Source organism: Lissotriton vulgaris, chromosome 3_1 (genome assembly GCF_964263255.1).
Source record: "Lissotriton vulgaris chromosome 3_1, aLisVul1.2, whole genome shotgun sequence".
Classification (NCBI taxonomy): Eukaryota; Metazoa; Chordata; class Amphibia; order Caudata; family Salamandridae; genus Lissotriton; species Lissotriton vulgaris.
Window position 1 is genome coordinate 213,867,183 of NC_141689.1, and position 17,325 is coordinate 213,884,507.

The window sequence follows — 17,325 nt, forward strand, 5'->3', positions numbered from 1 at the left end:
CTGGTGTTTGGTGGCAATGTTAACATCTGGACCACCGAATGGTGGCCTCCATCGCTGGGAACCTGTCCTACTCCTACAGAGTCTGCTAAGAACCTGGGAGTAATTCTGGACCGGGACCTTTCAATGGCACAGCAGGTAAATAGAACAGTAGCTACCTGTTGGGGCATCATTAAAGTACTCCGTAAAATCAAGCATTACCTGTCTCCGCAGGCTCGTAAGCAGGTCGTTGTGGCATTAGTGGTCTCACTGCTTGATTATTGTAATGCTCTTTACGCAGGAGCTAACAAGGGTCTTTTGCAGCGTCTCCAGACAGTACAGAATGCGGCGGCTTAATTTGTGCTGGACGCTCCTAGACTATCTTCCGCCACGGCGGCCAGGAAAACTTTACACTGGCTCCCTATTGAGTCTAGGATTGCCTTCAAGACTCTTTGCCTGACCTACGGGGCGCTCACTGGTAAGGGGGCTGAGGGGGTGAGGAAGTTGCTTCATCCTTACGCTCCGGAGAGAGCCCTCCGCTCCTCATCCAAGAATTTGCTGGTAGTCCCCCGTGTTCCCCGAACCAAATGGGGCGGGAGGGCTTTATCAGTTGTAGCCCCTAAATTGTGGAATAGTCTGCCGCATGGAATTAAAACACAGCCATCAGTCCAGAACTTTCGGAAGGCCCTGAAAACGTGGCTTTTCTCCAAGGCCTACCCGTAGTGCTTGTTATCTGACCATTTTATGATACTGTTTTTAGGCGCCTTGATGCCTCTGGGCTTAGTCGAGCATTATACGACTTTTACCATTACCATTACCATTACCCAGTCCTCTAGATCTTTCAGCAGATTTGTTGCATAGATTGTGGCCTCAACATCAATAAGTGCAATTAATCTGTAGTTGCTATGATCAGAACGAGCCCCTGATGTGTGTATTGGTTGCAGGATACTTCCTCACCATGAATCTGGAATGGTCCCGGTCTCTAGTGTATATGCAAACAGCGAGGTTAAGTGCACAGACCAGAATGCTGGGTCTTTTTTAAATTAAGCGTTGGGTAAACCATTTAGCCCCGGTGCTCCATCAGACCTTTGCTTTTTTATTGCATACAAAACCTGCTTTTGTGTGAGCTGTAGATGGTAGTCTTGAGGATCAGGCCTTGATATTTCAAGCAAGCATAGAAGAAAATTACGTTTTGGCTGGTTGATTTCTTATGTTATGTTATGGGTTCTTTTATAGCGCATTACTCACCCAGGGGCATCTCAGCGCTTTACCAATGGAAGTCCCGCACACATAGACAGAAAAAGGGTTATAGCATGGCCAAATTACAATAAAAATGTTTTTAATTGTTTCATGAAAAGCATGTAAGTGCTAGATTGTCGTAGAGCCATCAGAAGAGAATTCCAATATACGGGGGAGAAGTATGAAAAGGCTTTGCCGCCTGTACGGGTTAGCCGAATACGCGGAATCTTGAGGAGGGCTAGGTCATTAGATCTTAGGTTACGTTCATGTGCTTGTTAGAAAGTTTACTGTATAGATATGCTGGCCCCTCGCCTCTAAGTTTTTTAAAGGAGAGGCAACATACCTTGAAAATAGATCTCTTTTGGACAGGGAGCCAGTGTAACTGTCTGAGCCGAGGAAGGGAAGGGGATCCAGACGGCGCATTCAGAACCATTCTGGCGGCGGTGTTCTGTATAACCTGTAGTTTTTAATAAACAAAAAGAATCCACTGAGGAAGGGTTTCCCTACTGAGGTTGGGAACACCCTGTGTTGTAAAATACCCCTCACACACCAAAAGGACCCTTGGTGTCATGCTTCATCATTTGGGTCTTCGCACCCCTCTACGGGATGCGGCGTGCTTTAACCAGCGACTACGCGGGAGCACTTATTTGGACTATGTGTGGTGTGTGTGAAGGGAAATTTATGTGCGTGAGTGGTGAAGTTAAACAGTGAGTGAGGTTTAAAAAGAGCCTGGCTCGTGGGGTAAAGAACAATTTTAATCTGCCCCCGGGCTGGCGCTATTAAAAACGTGCAGTGATAGAGGTGTAATATGCAAGACTATGTGCACTACCTCCCATGTGTGTGTGTCGACATGTTTCAAAGACTAAGCTCCTTCTTCAGGACAGGGTACACAAATCCCCACCTTACTCACGTATCTCTACGTAAAACATGTATTTATTTACAAAAGTGCAAACTAGTGCAGGTCCTAATGTGTACCTACAAGATGAAAAAGTCGCAGATTGTCGACCTGTAAAAGAAGGGAACAAAAAATATATTCTGGTGGTCCGCTCCTTTCAATAAAACACTAGGCGCAGTGACCTGTAGGAAAATATACATTCATTGTGTGGGCTCCGATCACTAGACAGAAATGTCATTCTACTTGTGAAATTGTGCCTGGCGTGAAAAAAGGACATATACAAGACATACAATACACTCAACATAAAACACACACTCTAAGAACAAATTATTTGTCCATTCCTTTTTATGGTGGTGATAATATTCAGGGTTCAGATATAGTGAGAGGTAATGGGGAAAAAAAGGATATGAAATGGCATACTGTTATTTTTCAAATCCAATGCCTCATGAGCCTCAGGAACATAGGGGTTAACGGGCAGATTTGCTACCTGTAAAAGGATGCATGATTGAAGTTTTCACTGGTACTTACATCTTTGTTGCGGTGTTCACCTTAGTTCAAAAAGCATACTCATGAAGTCTAGGAGACACTGCTGCCTGACTACCCCATACGGGGATCCGCTGAGAGTGCGGTGGATGCCGTGGGTTCGTCGTTTATGTACTGCCCTTTATTGCTAATTATGTTTCTTGATCACCCGGATATGCCCAAACATGGATTTTCCGGTTTGTTCCCGTAAGTGGAGAGCCAGTTGTGCGTGTCTTAACAGAGCGCTGACTTCTCGCCCATGGGCGCTTTCCGTGTTAGACGTTGTTGCTTACTGCGCATGGCTTAGGCGAGATGCTAGTTCCCGATCGTCCGCTTAGGCATCGCCTGTATTGTTGTGTGCGTAAGGATGCTGTTGGGACACGTGTGTCCATTCACGTAGGCATACATACGCGTTTTAAATACAGAAGAAGGCTCGTTTATAAAGAAGTAGTGCGCACACAATGCAAGTCTACAGTATGTGTGTGTTCGTAAGATATTTCATAGGAATTTAGAAAAATAATGCACAGGTTGGTTAACAGACCAGGTTTACATAATGTTGGTATTTGAGGGGCATCTACAGTTTATCATGGTTATTTCAACCATGGTGACGCCCTTTGCTTGGCCATCGTTACATTGGCCTTACAAAGTATGTATTATAAATGATCAAACTGAATTGTTATAGTGGTGAGGTACACAGTTCAGTGATCATGGGAAAACATAATGTGGTCATTCTGGTTTATGTGAGTTGTCCCCATGGGATCTCATCATTTAGGCCTGTAACGTGGGTCCCCAAACGGAACACCCAACGTTGTTCTTTTTCCAGTAGACCTGATTCTGATGGTAATTGTTCTATGACTGTCCAACAGATATCGTTAACACAATGCTGAGCTTCCAGGAAGTGTGTAGCCATTTTGGTTGTGCTTTTCTTGCACCGTATATTGCTCTTATGTTCACTTAGCCTTGTTTTCACTGCTCTTGTGGTCATGCCTGTATATTCTAGGCCGCAGGGGCAGGTGATCATGTACACCACATTGCGACTGTTACAGTTGGTCATAGCGCGTTGCTCCCATTTGGTTCTATTGTTGAATGTCAAATGTTTGCTCCTTTTCGTTAGGTGGCAGATGGCACAGTTTCTGCATGGGAAATGGCCCTGTATTCCATGTTTTTAAAGTGGCACTGGTAAGTCTGGTTTAGGGCGGGTGTGAACCAGCATTTCCTTAAGATTCCTCCCTCTTCTGTGAGCGAATAACGGTTTCTCAAAACCTAGTGTTCCACTAGACAGAATGCCCCATCTCTTATTGATTATCTTTGATATTTCGTTGGAGTGTGTATTGTATGTAGTCACACATATGGGTCTTGTTTGCTCCGAGTTGGGTTGTGTTTTGTTTTCCAACAGTGCGTCTCTATTGTTGTTTCTGGCCCTCTTCATGGCAGCATTTATGATCCTGTACGGGTATTACCTCTTCTGCAGTTTGATTTTGAGGTCTTTTGTCTGGGATTTGTAGGTGACCAGGTCAGTGCAGTTTCTCCTTAGACGAAGGAACTGACCATAGGGTAAGTTCGCCCGGAGATGTCGGGGATGGAAGCTGTCAAACCTTAACAGGCAGTTCCTTGCTGTGGGCTTAAAGTGGGTCGTCATTTTGAGTGCTCCCTCTTCATGGTAAATATTCAGGTCGAAAAAGACAAGGGTGTCTTTGGACTCTGTGTGCCTGAATTTCAGGTAGGTGTTCTGTGTATTTATCCATGGCATGAATTGTGTCACTGATTCCAGATCACCTTGCCAGATGTCAAACACATCGTCGATGTATCTCTTCAAGGTAATAGAGTAGTTTTGCCAGTAAGGTGGTGCCTATTTCCACCAACAAGGCATTACCATAGTCTAACCTGCTCACTACCATTGCCTGTACAACAGTTCGACGATGTTCTAGTGGAAGGTAGGGAATAATTCTCCGTAATAGGCGTAGGTTATAGTAGCATGTCCCTGCTATGTTTTTAACATTATCTTTCATATTGAGCAAGGCATCCAACTGGATTCCCAAGCTTTTCACTGAGGGGGACGGCATAGGCGCTTCTCCCAACTGGGGGCCACCATTCCGGCGTCCAAAAATGGATGTCCTTCCCTAAGAGCATAAGCTCTGTTTTCCCGGGTTGAGTTGTAAACACCGCTCTTTCATCCAATTTGCAATCGCTAGCATACCAACCGAAAAACAGAGTTTCTCATCCATGATGTTTTTTCCTATGGGAAATAGTAGCTGCGTGTCAACGGCATACAAGACTATCTCGAAGCCGAAGGATTGGACAATCTTCGCCAAGGGGGCTACATACATGTTAAAAAGGGTAGGGCTCAGACAGGAGCCCTGAGGTACCCCCTTGTCCAGCAGGAATTTATTTTTTGAGACAAATGATCCAAGTGAGCTAGTCTGCCATCTGTCCATTAAAAAATTGGTCAATCACTGAAAGGCTTTATCCCCGATGCCACATTCAATCAGTCTCTCCGCTAGCCGTTGATGAGATATCGTATCAAACGCTGCGGAGAGATCTAAGACGATCAAAATCAAAGATACCCCGGCATCGAGGGTGCGCCTCAGTGAGTCAGTAACAGCCAGAATTGCTGTTTCTGTACTGAAATCCTGGGGGAGGGATTTAGTATATCTCTTGATTCCAAGTACTGACTGAGCTGGGTGTTTATTGAGGATTCTAATAGTTTCCCTAGTTGAGGTAACAGGGATATTGGCCTATAGTTATTCAGCTCCTGAGGGTCTGCAGATGTTTTTTTCAGAATGGGACGGACAGAGGCCTCTTTCCAGGCCGTTGGGATAAGGCCGGTGGAAATAGAAGTATTAAAGATGTTTTGGATGATGGGGCGCAAGTTGGAGATAGGAGAGCCATTACACTGGGTGGACAAATGTCCCTTGGTGAGCCAGATTTTGCTGTTAGTAATAGGTTGTTTATTTCCGCAAGTGAAATGGACTTGAACTGGTTAAGGGTACCTTTGGTAGAAGTGGGGGGGTTTACCGAGTTCAGATTTAGACAGGAGATGTTGGAGTTACTAATGGGGAAGTTATCATACATTTTGGCAATTTTATCATGAAAGAAAAGTGATATGGAGTCACATAATGATTGGGATTCAAGTGGAGTTTGTTTTCAGGCTAAAGGAGAGGAAAAATCCTTGACAATGTCAAACAGGGCCTTGGTGGAGTTCCTAGATTGTTGAATTTGTGTGTGGAGATATGAGCAACGGGCTATTTCTATTGATTGTTGATATTGGGATAAGGACGCCTTATAGATTTTCCTATCTTCAGGTAGTTTATCCTTTCTCCATCTTCTTCCATGTGCTTTGCACTTGGATTTGAGAATTTTTAATGCGCCTGAATACCAGGGTGCTGAGGGTCTTCTCTGTGGAAGCTTTCCGCTTTTTAGTGGGATCACTATATCAAATGTTTTTGTTAGGGCAGCGTTAAAGCTAGATAGCATAGCTGTGGAATCTTGGTCATTCAACTTAATATTAAGTGAACACTGAACAAACGTTTCCTTGAAACTGTCCAGAGTAATATTGTGCCATGGCAGTTTGTTTTTTGCCATTTTTAAACATAGGATTGGGCTTGTATTCAGATCCTAATTGCATCTGAATGGAAAATTGGATCATATAGTGATCCGACCAGACAAGGGGGAGCGGCTGTGACACTGTCAGTTGTTCTGAGCCGGTAAAAATAAGGTCGAGAGTGTGGCCCGCCTTGTGCGTCGGTCCAGACACCATCTGTTTAAGCCCAATGTCGCTCAGATTGGAAAAGAGCCTTGTTTTTCACTTTCTCTCCGTGAAAATTCAAATCTGCAAGGAGAATAAAGTTATTAGAAGCCACGGCCTGCATGGCAATAAATTCTGTGAGGGCTGTGGCAAAATTGAGTTTGGGTTTGGGTCCAGGTGGTCGATAAAGCAAAACCCCATCCCAGGAGGTTGTTAAGGACACAGATGCTTTAAAAATACCCAATTCCATTATATCATTGCTGATAGAGGAGGTCCATAATACATTAAGATGGGCTTTAAAGACAATTCCAAAACCTCCTCCCGACTTTCCCTTCCTATCGAGTTGAATGAATTTATACTTCGTAGGTATTGCGAGGTTATTGGCTGGAATGTTAGTGGCATTAAGCCAAGTTTTGGTTAAGAAGCATTTATCAGGGGAGAGGGTTGAGAAAATATCCCAGATTTTGATGGAATGCTTTACCAGAGAGCGCACATTACATAGGATAAGCTTAAGTGTCAAATGGTTTTGAGTGAACTTAGTAACTGTATCGCTTGTGGAAAGCACCCCCTGGAGGCTTTGAAATTGACATGTAATGCATGATACAGAACCCTCCAAAAAGACCGGAAATGAGTGTTTACACCGACCTCCTGTGTTGGGTCTGCTGGATGTATTAAGTTCTATTTCCCACAGAACTACTCCGGATTAAGTATAAGGCTTAGGTACAGAGGTGCTGTTTATGGTCGGGGCAGCATCTCCTGCCGCCCGTCACGTTCTGGCACAGACGGGCTTGCCTTTGGCTCACCTTCGGTGCGCCGCCGGCGCGCCCCCTGCGCGCATCCGCTGCGCGTGCGGGCAGGTAGGCTCATCATAAAGAAGGGTGAGTAGGTCAGATGCGGTCCCCACAACTAGCCCGCCGACCCTGCACCCACCCAAGATGGCGGCTCCAAAATTGCCCGGTCCTTCCCCATGTTTCAGCAGCCCCAAATCGGCTGTAAGGAAGATCGGGAGGGTCAGGTGAGGAGGCGTGCGCAGGAGGGCCTCTAACAGTGCAGGCAAGCAGTGCAGGTATGACAATTGCAGGAGAATAGTGCAATATTTAAAACCACGATTCACATTTTAAAATGAACTAAGCGGGGTCCCAGCTTCCGCCTCAGGACTCCCAATGGTGCTGGCGAGTCCAGTGGCTCTCTATTTATGCCACTCGGCCAGATGCTGTCCCCGCAACTAGCCCACCGACCCTGCACCCACCCAAGATGGCGGTCCAAAATTGCCCGGTCTTTCTCCGTGTTCCAGCAGCCCCAAATCCGCTGTAAGGAAGATCGGGAGGGTCGGGTGAGGAGGAGTGCGCAGGAGGGCCTCTAACGGTGCAGGCAAGCAGTGCAGGTATGACAATTGCGGGAGAATAGTGCAATATTTAAAAGCACGATTCAAATTTTAAAATTAACTAAGCGGGGTCCCGGCTTCCGCCTCAGGACTCCCAAAAGTGTTGGAGAGTTATCGGTCTTGATGTATAGATCGTAGGCTCTAGACTTTGATTGCTTCTTGATGTTATCGCCTGGGTGTTTGATATCAGAATAATGATCGTCCGGGTCCCTTTGTTTAGAGTGGTCTTATTGATCCTTGTCTCCTTCAATGTTTTATTTTTGAAGCCGGCTACTGAGAGGGTCTGAGTGATGAAGGTGGCCTCTATGTGCACTCTCCACGTGTGTTCTGTTAGTTCTGAATTGAAGTGCCTATTCTTCCCATTTGTTAGGAGATTAATGAGTGCCCAGAACTGTTTTGAATTTTGGTGCTTGCTGACATAAAGTATTTTCGTCCAGAATTGCTCCTGATAGGATCGCTTTGCCACTAATATCCTTTTTTAGGTCTCTTTTCATCTGTTCAATTGTTATCAAGTTCTCTCGCCATGTTGAGGGCCCTGAGTTTTCAAAAGTCTATGAAATTTGTTTAGTTGTCTTTTTTTGTCCTTAAGGTGTGTGTGTATCAAGCTGCCCCGGTGGGCGCAAACAGTTTTTAGCTTTTAGATTTGTTTGAAAATATTATATTTCATCTTTTGACAAAAGTCTCCCAGGCTTCTGTCCCTAAGGATTTTGTATCATAGGGAGTCAGTAGCGAAAAACATGACTCCACGATTGCATCTAAGTTGTTTTTATTCCATATTAGCCGTTTTAGATTATATGGTTGAGTTGCTAGAGTGAGGGCACTTGCTGTTCTTTCTTGCATGATAGTTAATCTGAAGGATTGAGGATAATGATCACTGTCTGCTCTTTCCTTTATTTGGAAATTTGAAATAAGAGGGAATAGATCGGGATGCACTAGAGTGAAGTCAATAGTTGATCTTGATTTAAGTGTTACTCTTGTGAAGGCTGCCAGGGTATCCTTTGGGTATCTTCCATTTAAGGTGAAGAGTGAAAGTTTGCCCATTAATGCAGCACATCTCTTGCCCAATATATCACATCTAGATGAATTGCCCTGTCTGGCTTGCATGTATGATGGTCAGTTTTCTTCTTGGGCTTGTATTAGGTTCATATTGAAGTCCCCGGACAATATGATGTTGGTGTGCCAGTAGGTGCATTTTAAAACCCCGAGTGCTGTAGCCAGTTGTTGGATATTTCCCCCCTTTTGTTTATAAGCAGGGTGGATGTAGATGTTCAAAATTAACAAAGTGCAAGATGACGGGGCTTCACGTTTTGTGCATTGCATCCAGGGTGAATCCAGGTCAATGTCCTCAACTTTCCATAGAATGTCTGTTGAGATGTAAGTTGATGGACCACCTTTTGCTTTGCTGTGATTTGCCTCCTTTATTGCTGGGTTAAGGTGTTCTTTGTAACCTACTATAGGGATATTTATTGTTTGCCATAATTCTTCGAATAGCAGTATATCATACTGTAATATGAAATTTATGAAGTCTGTTTCGTTTAGTTTGGAGATAAACCGTTTACGTTCCAGGAACAAAACTTGCAGCCTTGGGCTATTTTGGAGTTATTGTGTAAATATGTTCATGGTGCGTCATATTTTATGTTTGTAGAACTCGATTGTAAGTCGTCCTCAAAGGTAGATGTTTCAGGGGGTAAGAGTGTGATTTTGATATGCCTGATTGATTGGCCAGCACCTGTTGTTTGATCTAGATTGTCAGGACCTTTGGCTCCTATTAATATACCCCTTGTGCTTTGCAGTTGTTGTAGTGGGCTTGGATAAAGCAGTGGTTCCACGTTTTTTAAGTCTATGCCCCATCCTGCGAAGGTCTCCTTATGCCTCAGGATCTGGTCTGGGATGAGTTCATCTATCCAAGTTACTATTGTTATTTAAGACCCTATTTGATTCAGATTGGGTTTGAATTCAATTCTTTCCAGAGTCAGGAATGAACGAACTCTGGCCTAGGAGGTGGAAGGAGTTGATGACTGGGCATGGGGGGAGGTGGAGTGGGGAGAATGAGGAGGAAAATATGAATAATGTGCAGCCGAATGCCCACACTGTAATGTAAGTTGTTTATTTATTGTGAATACAAGTATAAAAAAAAATTAAAAATTTAAAAGGATTAGCCCGGTTGGTGTATGTCACCCATGCTCTATCGTGGTGAGCCTGAAATCAAGCCTAGGTCCTAGTAAGTAGACTACTGTTATCGCTTTACTTTTTCTTGCCACTTTTTGACATAAATCGTTAAAAATATACATCTCTTGTTCCCCTTATTACATTGTTGGTGTCATTTTACTTAATACATTTTTCTCTATTTTTCTAAATTGGTTGTGGGCTATCTTTTGTCTTTTGTTTTGACTTATTACCTGTATTTTTATTGCTAAATGCTTTACATATTTTTATAAGATAAGCCTGTCTGCTCTATGCCATAGCTAGCTGGGTGTTCAGCCCTGCTTTAAATCATTGAAACTATGTTTTACTTTAACACGTTTGTGGCTTGATTCCTTGTGGTGGACTCGCATTCACCCAATTTAATAATTAACCTTCTTGGCCATCTGTTACAAAATATTTCAATTCCTTATATTTTCTATTATGCAGTTCCTGGAACTGCCTAGATTCTGGAAATTTTTATAAACCTCAGACGCTATGTTCCTCTTTTATGTATAGGCAAGATAGCACTATTGATGTACATATTAGAGATCAATACATAAATCTTAGGATATCTTTTGCAAGTGCATCAGCAACTGCATTAAGATACCCTTGTCCCATAAAGCATTTTATTAGGCCTGGGCGGAGCTCGCAAAGTAAAACTGCGCGGAATTCCATGGAGTGGCCCAAAAACTCTGTGCCACGTTGCAGAATTCCACGACCGGGCAGAGCTGCTCAACGTGTGTGTTCGCACTACATGTTTGAATTTCAGCAGTGCGTAGCGCATTATTGCGCTCAAAATCGCACACGAACAGCACCATGCAGTTCGCATGGGCACGGCCATTTTGTTTTCTGTTCTGTGTGCTTTGTGCTGGGGTCTGTTTCAAATCAAGCCTTAATCTTTTCAATTCTCCCCCTATCTAACGAATCCACCCCTCATTTTCCTGTGTTGTATCAGTGTGTGTTTTTGTATTCATGAATTTTATGTTTTTGTCATTTTGTTTGTGTTTTACATGACTTTGTTTGACTTAACTTTTTTTGGTTTTCCCTTTAAATCTTTACTTTTTCCTTTCTTCCTTTCTTATATTTCTACTTTTGTTTATTTTTTGAACCCCCAGCCAGTGCCTTGGCAGAGTAGGACGATGGAAGGGAGTGGCTTTAGCCACACACCTTGCGGTTGTCTTCACCCCAGTGCCATTTTCTCAGAGGTCGCGTGGCTCACTCATTTTCTATGTGCGGCACTACATCCCCTGCATGCTGCCAGCAGTTAGCAGGCCTGGCAGCGGAAAGGGCCTCTGGGAGCATCAGCTGCTGTGGAAGAGTTTGCCCTTACGCACCGGTGGGTCGACATTCTGGACAGGGAACAGGACTTGTTTAACCTGCTGGGCGTGGAGTTTGCGGGGCTTGGTGAGTAACTATTTATTTGTTGTGTTTGTTTTATGATATTTATTTTTGTAATAGCATGTTGGTCACCATCAGAGGTAAGTTAAGCTTGCGTTACAACTATTATGTGATCCAGCCAGGTGCCCTGGGCTACCTAATTGTACTCATTGGTGCTCACTTGGGCTGATAATTTAAGAATTAATGCAGACTCCTCTGTCCTGTCACCAAGATAGTGGAAGTAGTAGTAATATCAGTGAGTTATCATTCTCTATGCCTTTCTTTATGTAGCTCGTACAGTCCCAAGCAATCTCCCAGTGATGTGTAGTATGCATGTATGCATCTGTGTATTGAATAAAAGGGAGACTGAGTTGGCCTGTCAAAGGGGGTTCAGATTGAAAAAGAAGCAAAGATAATTTTTTGCAATGCATTGGTAGTTCTAAAATGCAGATTAGAAAATTTGGAACAGGGCTTAGGTTTAGGAAATTAGGAATAGGTCAACTCAATACTTTGATTAGTGTAGGCGATCTGTTATATGAACGTACAATGTTGCTGTGTTTGCCTTTACCTGTTAAAATATTTTGGGGAAGATTATTAACTGTACCACTAATCTTATTTCATCTCCTGTATTTCTTACATCGGCATCCAAGGGTAAGAAAAGCTCTGGCAGCATGAGGCAGGTTAGGGAGACTGAAATGTAAAATACTTTATTGCTTGATTAATAAAAACCTTTGCAACAAGAGTAAAATTACATTATTTCCAAAATTGCATATTTCATATTTCATAAAAAGGTGCCTCTTTGCAAAATACATGCATAAAACAAATGAAGAATGAAATACTTGCAGTGCGGTAGGTTTGGCTAACTGGGCTTAAGATGGCCTTGAGCTATAAAGCTTTAAAAGCAGGAATGAGTAAAGGAAAAAATGTCTTTTGTCATTGCGACAGGAGTTGGTGCTCTGTTTGGATACCTGTGCTCCCTGACCAGTTGGTATCAGCTTGGGCCTGGGTAGAAGGTTCAGGAAAGGAGGGTGCCTTCAGAAGAATGCATTCACACAACACTGGGTTAAGGGGCCCGGAGCCAGGCACTTTAGTGACCTAGTCACCTCTTAGCCCTTCACCTGCATGATCCAGGAACTCTACCTTTCTTTAAAAATTAGAAATAAATTTTACAAGGACACAGTTAAAAATGATGTTGGATGGATCAACGCAGGCCAGCACTGCTTCCTTGCCGGATCTTGTGCCTGTGGCGATCCACTCCCTTCATAACAGAGCCCTGCTATCCTCTAGGAGGGTGGGGCAATGAGTTATGTCCAATTTTTGCTCTTTGCAGAGCCGACATGTTGCCTGTTCCTCGCCCCTTTTCCAGGCTGTAAAATGAGTAAGGATAGGGATTACCCCCATCCTTAGCTCCATAAACTGTGCCTTTGTCCATTTGTGGTAAGGTTGTGTAGGTAGCACTCTGGATTCAAGTGTTTTTTATAGTATGTTACAGTGTTATCCTGTTGTGTTTCCGTGAGGAGAGGTGGGTCTTATCTTCTGTTAGTGAGAACCATTATTTGGTATTTTTTTAATTTTTGATGGCTAATAGTTAGGTACCAGGTAGTTGTTAAACCAAGCATGTTCAGGGCTTGGGTCGGATAGCACTTTCCTGCTGACCTTTGTTTTGTATTATGCTCCGTCCATAGGTGGTGGCCCAGAGTGCCTTCCTTTGTGGCCCTGAGCTTGTGACAGCTTATTGCAAAGGCTGCTTTGCTTGCCAAGGCCTGCCTGCATATGGCAATTTTCTTGAGCGTTTTAGCAAGTATTGCACTCTCCTGCCTTTTGAGTGCCTCACTCGCCCATTTGCTAAGGTCAGGAGAATCTTTTCCTGGGCCATCTAGAGTATAGGCGTAAGTGTGAGCCCTTTTAACTTTTTGCATACAGATCTGAGCAAATGATAGTGTAGTGCCTTCCTTTTTTATTTCGTTCATCTGGCTCCTGTATCTACTGTTGTTGTTGAATTGGACCCCTAGGTACTTGTGGCATTTGGTTGCACCTAGTTTCTCCTGCTCTAGAGACCACACCAGCATTGGTGTTTTGATGCCTCAAACCACAAGGATGTTAATTTTCTTCTTGCTGATCCACAGACCATACCTTGTTGAAAATGCGTCCAAGAGTTGTTTGCTGATAAGAACCAGATCATCTGCATGCAGTAGGTTTGAAAGGTGAAAACCCCCTAGTTTAGGCGGATGATAGTTCACTGTGTTCTGGACTGGAGTCAGGTCAGATAGAAACAGGTTGAATAGGGTGGGTCCTAGAACGCAGCCTTGCCTGCGTCCTTGCATGGTGGTTATAGGCTATACAGGCACGATCCATTTCCAATTTTTATTCTGACCCATGTGTCATGATACAACAGCTGCAGGGCCCTAAGCAGGTGTCCGGGATGTTAAAGTGAGCAAGTTTCTGCCACAGCTTCCCCATGCCGACCTTGTCCAAAGCAAATTTGTAGTGAATGAAGCACACGTAGACAGGGTGGTTGTTGAGTTCCGCCTGATCAATCAGGAGGCAAAACCTTAAACTTCCTAGCCACCAAAGCATGGAACAACCTGCCCAAAAATCTTAGGCAACAAACCATCGAAAAACCGTTCAGAAAGCTCCTGAAAACATGGATCTTCAACCTCCCCGATGACTTCGCCAAGGCTGCCATCTAATCCCCCTCTGTTTCTAACTGGTTATCTAGGATTCTCAGCGCCAAGATGCTCCCTCCGGAGCGTAAAGAAATTGATACCATGCTGGTTCCGAGATGTTGGTAGAGGCCGCTGTTGGGAGAGTGCCAGTCCATTTATAGTGCACCAGAAATTTGCAGAGTTATTTGGCCTCATGTCATTCAGTAATTTTGTCCAGAATAAGTTCCATATCTCTCTTTGGTGTACCCTTTTCACCACCTTCAGATGTCTTCGAGCTTCCTCCACAGGTTAGTTCTTTTTTGGGCAATCCTTATTAGATAGCTGGTTCCTCCTCCTTGTGTGGAGTGCAGCTTTTGATTTTTAAGTTTTGCTGTCTCGGTACTGACTTTGCATGCTGTCCTGACAGTTTTTCAGTGAATCCTGCCCAGCTAGAGAATAAGTCTCCCTCTAGATTGTGGGTGTTAGCTACTAGTAGTTTGGCTTTTGAGACCAGTCTTGAGAGGGAATTGATGTGTTTGAGGTTGATTTTGTAACTTTCAGAGACTTGATCAGCTGCAACATCGTACATATTTAACCCAATGTTGAGGGTGAGCTCTTGGGGGTGGTAATCATTGTCCATTTTTTGCCACAGTCAAATGAAGTAATATTGTTCAATAAAGGTAGGCTGGCAAATGAATATTCAATTAGGGAAGCCCCAGTGCTTGTTAGGTATTAGATGACAGGTGGTTGTCAAGGAGGAATCAACCATTAAGGTCTCTCAGGTTTCGTTGGAATGCCTGTTCTCTCTTGTCCTCTAAATGCCACCTGGGTCGATCTTGAGCTGATGCTGCCTAGTCACCATCTAGTACCTTTGTTATCTTGTTTGTGGGTGATTCTGTCATTAGCCACATGTTGAAATCCCCTCATATTATGATATCCATACTGGCATTCTCGGCCCTGAGGTTAAGGATCACACTGATCAGTTTCTTAGCGAGCGCTGTCCTTGAACTTGGGTTAGGACAGATGTGAATAATTATCAGGGTTAGACTCTTTGACTGCCCATTAGCTATTTTGAATGATAGGTCCACTACTTGTAGCCCTGTAGTGTTACTGTCTTGTTCCCATGAATGAAAAGCACTGGTAGCGGATCCGTAAATTGCGAGGCCTTCACTGCTGCAGCCATACTTCCATTGTTTGCCTGTGGGAATTTAGTGATTTGTGTAGCCCTCCTGTTTGTAAGCTATCTGAAACCAGGTCTCTTGTAGTAAGACAATTTCAAAGGAGCGTAGGTAGGAAATTATGTCCTGGTCACCCACTTTGTTAGCCAGTCTGTTGATGTTCCAGGAGCATATCTTGGGCGGCTGTTCAGGAGACTAGTTTGGAGGCTCGTTTATCAACGTAGCAGTTGGGTTGAGTTAAGAGTCCCTGACAGCCATACCCAGTTTTCTGCTCCATCAGTACAAGTGATTTATTTTTTGTGGTTAGCCTTTGTTTGCCCAGTTAGAGGTGCCGGGGTTTTGCCTAGTGTGCCTCTGAGGACGGAATAGACCAATCTGGGCTAAGCTGTTGATCTGACCCCATTTGTCAGACTTTTGGGGATGTGTGGCTCTCCGGGTTCCTTTGCGAGGGTGATGGCGATCCCCACAGTTTGAAAGTGTCAATGTGTCCCAGGATTTTAGTGGCTAGCTCCGTAGTTCGCCAGGGTACCTTAGTTGATTCATTTTCTGACCCGACCCAGGCACGATGAACTCAATAGATACAATCTTATGCGATGGGACTCCTCCCAGCGTGCCCTTGGCTTGAAATAGTCAATTCAGGGAGACCGGTGTGCCACCACTAATGCTGCGGTGGGTAGGAATGTACCACCACCACCAGAGCCGTGGCCGAAGGCTCTGCTGGCCCCAGTAAGTCCTCATGTTAATATTATAATATTTCCCTGATTATTACCGCTCCACATTTAGAATAATTTTTCCTTTTCATATTTTGATTTACTATGCCTGTCTCCTAATTCTTTTTTTCCACCTGCTATTAGTTCTACTGCTATCTTGTTTTCCTTGCATTATCCTAGTTATTTTCTTTATTTCAAGTTTCGGTACTTGACTTACTCCAGTCTGCACCAGTCAGTCTGTGGCTTTCTTTCTTCTGCTTTGCCAATAAGCTTTTCCTCTCCCCATATATATCTTTTGGGCTGGTACTGTAAGACTAAGAGAACTGATTTTAGGACAGGTGCTCTACTGGGAAGATTGCAATTGTAAGACAGTCTTATTCTGTGCATGTTCGATGAGAAGACTTTTTTCTTTCTTGCTCATGCTCAAACAGTAAAGCTAGAGAGTGCCCATAGTCATCAAGGGTGGGACCCCCAATGTTATGTATGTATTCATTTATACAGTCGTAGTGTGCCAGCAGTTTTAATGACAGTGCGGCCTGACTCAAAACTAGTATCAGGACGGCCCCATTGCATCTGCCAACCAAGACCATATGTCCTTCATTCGCCAAATATCCCTCCCCTTCATTGTACACCAATGACTCAAGAGCCATCATAACTCTGTCCCATAATTACAAAAAGGTTTTGGTTGGCTTGACTACCTGGCTTTTCAAACATTGCCAAAATGCTAGAATGATAGAACTGTAGTAATGTTGTTAAAAGTAAGGGGAGGCATAACTGGCGTCTAAAATGTGTAATTTTTTTTCTAACTGCATCATAACGCATAATTTCTGAAGAGAAAGGCTGAGACCAAACTACCACCATGACACAGCAAAGAAGACCTGATATAACAAAAACTAGCAATAGTAGTGTCTGCTGAGCAATGATGAGCTTGTTTTTAAAACTAAAGTGTTAAACTTACTAAATCTTCGTGTCAGGATGAGTTGAGTCAAAGTCATGAGAGCACAAGTTTAAGCATTTAAGCAACACAGGGCCTGAATGGTGATATTGATGAATGATGTTCTTCTGTATCTAAATTTTGGATCACGTTTATACATAGATGGATAAAATAAAATGGGGCCACATGGTCTATTGTTCAGGTAATAGAAGATCCCGCAGTGAGCTGGTATTGCTTTCATCACATCTGCCCACCCAAGTTTGTCAATCAATCAATCAATCAAGGCATTTATAGAGCGCGCTACTTACCCAGAGGGTCTCAAGGCGCTTGGGGGAGGGGGTGGGGTGCCACTACTGCTCGAACAGCCAGGTCTTGAGCTTCTTCCTGAAGGAGAGGTGGTCTTGGGTCAGGCGGAGGTCGGTAGGGAGGGTGTTCCAGGTCTTGGCGGCCAGGTAGAGAGTTTGTGATCTATTCATGGTGTAAATTAAGGCATGCCTCAATAAATCACACAACCCAGGTGTATAGGGTTAGGGATT